Consider the following 8414-nt stretch of genomic DNA (forward strand, 5'->3'; position numbering starts at 1 on the left):
CCTAAGAGAGCATAAATTCCAACCCAGGCTACTATACCCAGCAAAACTCTCAATTACCATAGATGGAGAAACCAAGATATTCCATAATAAAACCAAATCTACACTGTATTTTCCCACAAATCCAGCCCTAGAAAGGAAATAGATGGAAAACTCCAAACCAAGGAGGGAAACTACACCCTAGAAAAGGCAAGAAAGTAATCTTCTTTCAACAAACCCAAAAGAAGATAACCACACAAACATAATTTCACCTCTAACAACAAAAATAACAGGAAGCAATAATCACTATGCCTTAATATCTCTATGGCCAAGAAGGACCTAAAGAAATGTTCAGCATCCTTAGTCATCAGGGAAATGCAAATCAAAATGACCCTGAGATTCCACCTCACACCAGTCAGAATGGCTAAGTTAAAAAACTCAGGTGACAGCAGATGCTGGCAAGGATGTAGAGAAAGAGGAACATCCCTCCATTGCTTGTGGGATTGCAAGCTGGTACAGCCACTCTGGAAATCAGTTTGGCGGTTCCTCAGAAAATTGGACATAGTACTACCTGAGGACCCAGCTATACCACTTCTGGGCATATACCCATAAGATGCTACAACACATTCTCCACTATGTTCATAGCAACCATATTCATAATAGCCAGAAGCTGGAAAAAATCCAGATGTCCCTCAACAAAGGAATGGATACAGAAAATGTGGTACATTTACACAATGCAATACCACTCAGCTATTAAAAACGATAGCTTCATGAAATTCTTAGGCAAATGGATGGATCTAGAAAATATCCTGAGTGAAAGAACTCAGTCACAAAAGAACACACATGGTTTTACTCACTGATAAGTGGATATTAGGCAAAGAGAGTGAAATACCGTTGCTACAACTCACAGACCACATGAAGCTGAAGAGAAAGGAAGACTAAAGGGTGGATACTTCAGTTCTACTTAGAAGGGGGAGCAAAATAATCAAGGGAAGTAGAGGGTGGGAGGGACTTGGGAGGAAAAGAAGAGGGGGAGGGGAAAAGAGGGGAAGAATCAGGTATGGGAGGAGATGTAGGAAATGTACAGAGGGTCAGAAAATTGAACAGGGGTGTGTAGCAATGGGGGATGGAGAACTGAGGGTAGCAACCAGAAAGTTCCAGATGCCAGGAAAGCAAGAGGACCTCATGGGGATGACATTAGTTGAAATACCCCCACAAAGGGGAAGGAGAAATGGTCGAGCCAATATCCAGAGGTTAAGTATGGCCCCTGGGTGGAGGGATGAGGCCACCCACCCATCTCCAAAATTTTAACCCAGAATTCCTCCTGTCTAAAGGAAAATACAGGGACAAAGAGTGGAGCAGAAACTGAAGGGAAGGCCATCCAGAGACTGCCCCACCTGGGGATCCATCCCACATGCAGACACCAAACCCAGACATTATTGCGGATGCCAAGAAGTGCTTGCTGACAGGAGCCTGATACAGCTGTCTCCTGAGAGGCTCTGCCAGATCCTGACTAGTATAGATGCGGATGCTCACAGCCAACCATAAGACTGAGCACAAGGACCACAATGAAGGAGTTAGGGGAAGGACTGAAGGAGCTGAAGGGATCTTATCTGGCATCAATGGGAGGGGAGGCTCTTGGTCCTGTGAAGACTTTATGCCCCAGTGTAGAAGAATTCTAGGGCAGTGAGGCAAGAGTGTGTAGGTGGGGGGGGCACCCTTATAGAAACAGGGTAAGGGAGGATCAGATAGGGGGTTTGCAGAGAGGACACCATGAAAGGGGGGGGTTAATATTTGAAATGTAAGTACATAAAATATCCACTAAAAGAACCAAAAACTTATCATGGACTTCCATGGAGCTTGCAAAAAAAAAAGTATGTGTGTGTGTGTGTGTGTGTGTGTGTGTGTGTGTGTATGTGTGTACATATCAGTATAAATGCATATGCTTTTTGGTGGCTAGAGGTGAATGTTGAATGTCTTCCTCTACCTGAACCTGAATATATATATATATATGTATATGTGTGTGTGTGTGTGTGTGTGTGTGTGTGTATGTATGTATGTGTGCATAATACAGTCTTTTGTTTGTTGAACCTGGAGTTCACCAGTTCAGTCAGCTGGCCAGCAATGTCCTGTCCCTGCATCCCCAGAGCTAGGCACATCCCAGCAATCTCCACTTTTTACCTGGGTACTGGGGATCTGAACTCAGGTCCTCATACAGGGCAGCAGACATTTTACTGCCTGAGTCATCTCTCTTAGAAAATAGGCCAGGCATAGTAATACACGCCTGTCAAATCTGTGTTCTAGAGGTGGAGGTAGGAGGATCAAGGCAAGCTTGGAATAACAGAAGTGATGATGATAATGATGATGAAGATGATTATGATGGTGGTGGTGATGATAATGATGATAACTAAGGAAGTACGAGAATTCAAAATATATGGCATCAATGTATACAGTCTAAGAAGAAAGTTATGAACTTGATCACATCTGGAATCAACTAAAACCTAAAGCAGTCCGGCCACTCTGGGAGGGATTTTCTTGATTGGATTATCTGAGGTAGGAAGACCTCTCCTAAATATGAGGCACAATTTCTGGTGGCAGCCCACTTAAAAGGACATGGAAGAAGAAAGCTTTTGCTTTTTTCCCTCACTCTCACTGGCAACTTTATCTCCCCTGCTGCTGAGGCATTCTTTCACAAGTATTAGAACCCCGTTCTTCAGGATTCCAGTGTAGATTGAAGACCACTAGCTGTGTAAGACCCCGAAAGGAGGAACTCCCTCGGGTCCGGAACTCTCTTGGGTCCCCAGAAATTCGAAATACACCTTGCTGTAAATCACATGAGGTACTTTATTTACGAGGCCCCGGGCGGGGAGTCGGCCCAGTCCCTCAGAAGTAAGGGGTTCTTATAGGGTTAGGGTTGGGGGGGGCGGGGAGAGTTGGTGTAGCCACAAGTGATTGGCTCATTTGAACATACAATGCAACAAGATAGTACGCGGGCGCCAGCCGGAGTGGCAGAATTCCAGAGGCCCGGGGCATAGTCTGGGGCACCTCTGGTCATTGTGTGACCCTGAGTGAACCGGGGTGAGATGCCTCCTTGGCAGAGTTTATGAGCTAACCTTGACAGCCCCGGCTGGCTCCGGCACTCCCTCCCTCAGCCCCAGCCGGGGCTCTCTTATCTTTATGGCCTTGTTAGTCCTAGCGGCTGGGCAGGCTTTGTTAAGTCTGAACAGTGTTCGGCCTTGAGCCTTTGAATTTTTCTTTCAGTCTCAAACATAGGAAGATGGGTGCCTGGCTGGGGCAACTGAGATAATTGCCTAGCTAGCTGTCAGGTGGAGGAACAGAAGACCTTCAGCTGCCCTAAAAGAACAAAGGCTCTTTACTAGCCACTTTCCTAATGATCTGGGGAACAGGTTTTGGGGAAGTTTTAAAATTTAGGGCTCCACAGCTGCCTAGCAATTCTCTGGGACTCTAGCTGAGATATCCAGTCTCATGGACCGAGTAACTATGAGATTTTAGGTCTTTTCATCAGAAGGCAGCCACGGTTGGACTACCCAAACCACAGCCTGAAGGTACACACACTCATGCTTGCACTCATTCGATCAGTGCTATTCATTTAGAGAATCCTGACTAGTACCCTGCCCCCATGTACGGAGGTGGAAACAAGGATCCTCAAGATTACTGTTCCATGCCTTACAAGTTCCAGAGTGTCTGACACTTCAGTGCCACTCAAGTCTTTCCACATCTCTTGCTGTCGTGTGTGTTCATATTACAGTGGAAAGAGGAGATATTTTGCAATAGTATGTGATTTGGTAGTTTGCCATTTGGTTTAAAATTAAATAACAAGTGGGTGATTTTCTAGTTTGAGGTATTTAAATCCAGAAAGGAACAAAGAGTATATTCTGTGGAATGGAATCTTGTCATGAGCGTGTACACCTTTTTATGTAAGCACCAGTGCTCTGTTTGCACTGTTGATTTGAAAACGTTAACAGGAGGCACCGTCCTACAAACTTCCATAGATGTTGCTAGAGAAATGTTCAGTCAATAAAGCCCCAGCTCATTTTTCCCCTAAAGTACTTTTGATCCCACTAGACAGACAGCTTACTCCTGTGTTGTTTCTCTTTACTTCTAATGAATGAAAACAGATCACGGGTGTTTGTCCTGGAAAACAAAGTGTAACAGGAAAATTGCAATTTTAATCCATGAATTCTGGCACATTAGTGCTTATGCTAATTAGTTTGGATTCTAAAGTGCCCTAAAAGCACAAAGTGTCATGCAAATGCTCTCTTGCCATTATTTCTTTATGAATAGAACTGTCAGCTAAATGATTGCCAGAGACTTAAAAGAATTCCCATCTTCAAAACACAATAGCAAATGAGCAGAGAGGAAGCCCGCTTTATCTATCCAGAGGTGACAAGGCAGATGACTGCAGACACAGACTTATGGACTACACTTGGCAAGTGTTAGATATGCCTTGGGCTTTTCCAGGAAATGAAGCTGCATTTTCTTCTCTTTTCCCTCTCCAATTCCCTGAAATCACATAAGGTAGCTACTGAAAATGCTGTTTCAATATGTTGTGAGGAATGTTTGTCAATGTCCTCCTTACATTTTAATTATAGCAATGATACATCAATGTGACATTAGCTAGAGGAGAATAAAAGGAGCCAGCAGTAATAAGCACTGACCGCATACCAGGCTTTTTATGTACACTATTTCTTTACAGGCCGACAACAGTTTTCTGAGGCAGGAATTGTTTCTCTTTGCAGATGTGTTAACTGAGGCTCAGGACAGGTAAGCAATTTACCCAAAGAAAGGTAGCATATTGTCTTTTCATTATATCACGGAGTCTTGAGTACCAATAGCATCATCATTCTGACTTAAAGCTTTTCTTCCCAGCAAACTCCCTGATAGGTGTAGCTCCAGATGGATGGACATAGACAGACTTGGGTCATGTACCAGTCCTGAAGCCAAGGGGATTCAGTTCCATTAGGATCACAGGCCATAAGGAGGAATGGTGACCCTCAAACCAAAGTGAGGCAATATTTTTATAGACGAGGAAAAAGATGCTGGACAGGCAAATCAACAAATGTCCTCTGTGCTGCTCTGTATGTAATTCCCCTCCGTTCCTCTGTCAACACTAGAGACTGTGTTTGTGTTACATCAGGAAAACTACTCAACCTCTACATGTCTCAGGTTCTTCATTTCTAAAACAAAAATGATTAAATAGTTAAAAAAAGATAGTGTCTTCCAGAACTAACATTATTTGATAAGACATTCACCTCCTAGCGCCTTAGTAAACAATGTTACCAGTGAAGCAGCAAGGAGTGAGTGCTGGGTTTACTTAGGTTTGTGTGTAGTTGCTAATTAGTTATGTGTAAACCATAATCAAAATGTTCATCTGCCTGGCCTCTGTACTCAGTACCACCTTCCCAGCCTGCGTGTAGTCTCTGGGGGTTCAGGTTTCCTTCCTGCCTTTAAAACGTCAGCGGGCTATGGTTCGGTTCTGAACTACTGCAGCCATTCTGGAGTTCTGGCTCAGAGGTGCTACTACATTTTCAAATTTTTCTCTAAAAGAAGTCAGAAATCAAAATTAATTTGTGAAAAACAATTCAAAATTTTATTTTATTTTTTTTTAAATTTATTTATTTATTATACATAAGTACACTGTAGTTGTCTTCAGACACACCAGAAGAGGGTGTCAGATCTCATTACGGATGGTTGTGAGCCACCATGTGGTTGCTGGGATTTGAACTCAGCACCTTTGGAAGAGCAGTCAGTGCTCTTAACCGCTGAGCCACCTCACCAGCCCCTCAAAATTTTATAAATGATAGATTTAAATAAACACTTGTGTACGCTGACTATTGGTACATTTTCTTTTTCTTTCTTTCTTTCTTTTTTTTTTTTTTTTGATGCTGTATGTAAGGTGTCACTGTTTTCTTGGTCGACATACCTGTCTGTCCCGTTACTGTAAGCATCACAAAGCTGGGAGGTAACCTTGTCTACTTTGGATCTACATTATCTAGCACATTGCCATATATATTCCAGGCAGATAAACATTTTATTATGGCTCCTACCTACCTACCTACCTACCTACCTACCTATATATGTTATATATATATCGCGTGTGTGTGAGTGTTATTGAATTAATCAGCAGGGAAGAATAAGACCAGGATTTTTTTAAAAAATAAAACAAAAAAAATATTCATTTTTTATTAATTTGTGTATGCGAGAGAGACAGAGAAACAGAGATAGAGAGACAGAGACAGACAGGCAGACAGACAGACAAACATATATGCGCTTGTGTATAGTGGTCAGAGGACAACTTGGGTGTTTTGTGGATACAAACCTTCCATTTTGAAACATGAAAAGAATTCTGCAGAAGGATGACTGTAACAGCGGTGTGCCAGGAGTGTACTGATGTACTCAACATGTGAATAGAACCAGTTTAGACAATAAACTTTATTATTTATAATTTTCCAGAATTTTAAACAGTGAAAGTAAAAATGGCGTTCCAGAGCCGAAAAGAGATGTAGACACACATTCCCATCCCTAGCCCAGAAGCTATTTCCAATTGATAACCACTTGTAAATTCACTTTCCTCCCGGAGAGTCACACCAAGGAAACAGAGTGTTCTTAATGCAGGGTGCATGCCCAGCAGTGGACCGGCATCAGAAAATGAACTCAGCATCTTTGGAGGCTCCTTGTCTTACGGTGTTATGTCAGAGCTCTTCCTTTCCTTTAAGCCATTCTTTAATGTTGTTATTGTTTATTTCATCACTATATATTTTCCTTCTCTCATTTTACCCTGCAGGTCCTTTGTGCATATATTATGGCTTCCAGTTCAGGGATGTTATGGGATTCCTGGTGTGTGAGTGTGTGGGTATGTGGGTGTGTGGGTGTGTGGGTGTGTGGGTGTGTGGGTATGTGAGTGTGGTGTGTGTGTGTGTGTGAGTGTGTGGGCCTCTGCTCCTTGTGTCTTTTCATGGGCTCCTTTCCTTCTGTTTGTTTGCCCATTTCCAATGTGTTAGTTTTTGTTTTATCTTACTGTTTTTCATTATTTTATTATTATCCCTCAGAAGCCTGTTTATTTTCTAATAAGAGACAGAAAGTTGGTGATCCAGATATGAGGAGAGGCAAGGGAGGAACTGGGAGGAGTAGAGGGAGGGGAAACTGTAATCAGGATATATCGTGTTAGAAAAAGAAATCTATTTTTAATAAAAGAGAAAGTGGAAAAAAAAACCAAAGAGAGGCAAACAGCCAACAACTATGTTTGGGACAAGGACTCGCTCGGTACTGTGTTAAAGGACTCATTGTCAATGTGAGCTTGTGCTAGCTCCCATTTCTGTGTTTCACACTTGATAGACACATGTGCACAAAACCTAGTTTAGTGTCCTTCCCTTTGTTGTATATGAAACATCCTTTGTACATGAAAAACCAGCTAATGTTCCCTTTGGTTCCCCTCATTCCTCCTTCTATTATAGCTCTACACACTGTGCCTGTATTAGAGTATGCTCCACTGAACCTTGAGATCATCTGTGCCCGTGTGCCTGGAAATTCCTTCAGGACAGGCATGATCTTTAGATTCTCTGTTTCTGATCCATAGTGGGTGATCATCATTGTCCGAGAAATCAACGTATCCCATCTTCTCTACATTATGAAGTGCATTGTTAATGCCAAGCCTTTAGATAATCAGTTCAGTTCTGTATCCACTTTATTGATTAGTCAATTCATTCCAAACACCACCCAGAATGCTTGGGATATGTCATTAAGAAAGACAATGTTAACTATATGGATAAAACTCACTTCCTAGAAGTCTATGAGAAATAAGCAACGGGCATAGTAAGCTAATCATGTATTTATGGGGAAGACATTGTGTATGAGAAGGAGACCGGGGTATCAGAGGGCTGGGGAACTAGTGGTTCTAAATAAGACTCCTAGAGAGCCCTAACTGTCCAACAGTCAATGTCGGGTGAATGGAATCACTAGTGCAAACACTTTAGGCTAGGGTGTGCCTGGGAAAGCCAGCAGGATGGAAGTGAGCAAGGGAATGGTAGGCACTGAGGCAGGGCTCACAGAGCGTGCTGTTAGTGTATGCAGGCTAGCTTTTATTTTGAATAAATCAGTTTATGATAGGGATCTCATGAGATGAAGGGTAAATGTAGCTACATGAGTTCACTCACGTTTATTTAGGTTTTCATACCAAGTAGTCCATAATATTACGTGTATATGCCCTCTTTGTCAAGTTTCTTTGGAAAAATATCACATGTACCTGATAGCATTGTTAAAATAATTCCTTTTCCTCATAAGTGTGGAATTTTTTTTTTGTTTGCATCAACCATCTTCTCAGTCCCCAAGTTTTGCCGGCTTTCTTGTCTATCAAAAAGCTTCCTTGAACAGTCAACCATCTTCTTTTTTTTTTTTTTTTTTTTTTTTTTTTTTTTTTT

Source organism: Mus pahari, chromosome 6 (genome assembly GCF_900095145.1).
Source record: "Mus pahari chromosome 6, PAHARI_EIJ_v1.1, whole genome shotgun sequence".
NCBI lineage: Eukaryota > Metazoa > Chordata > Mammalia > Rodentia > Muridae > Mus > Mus pahari.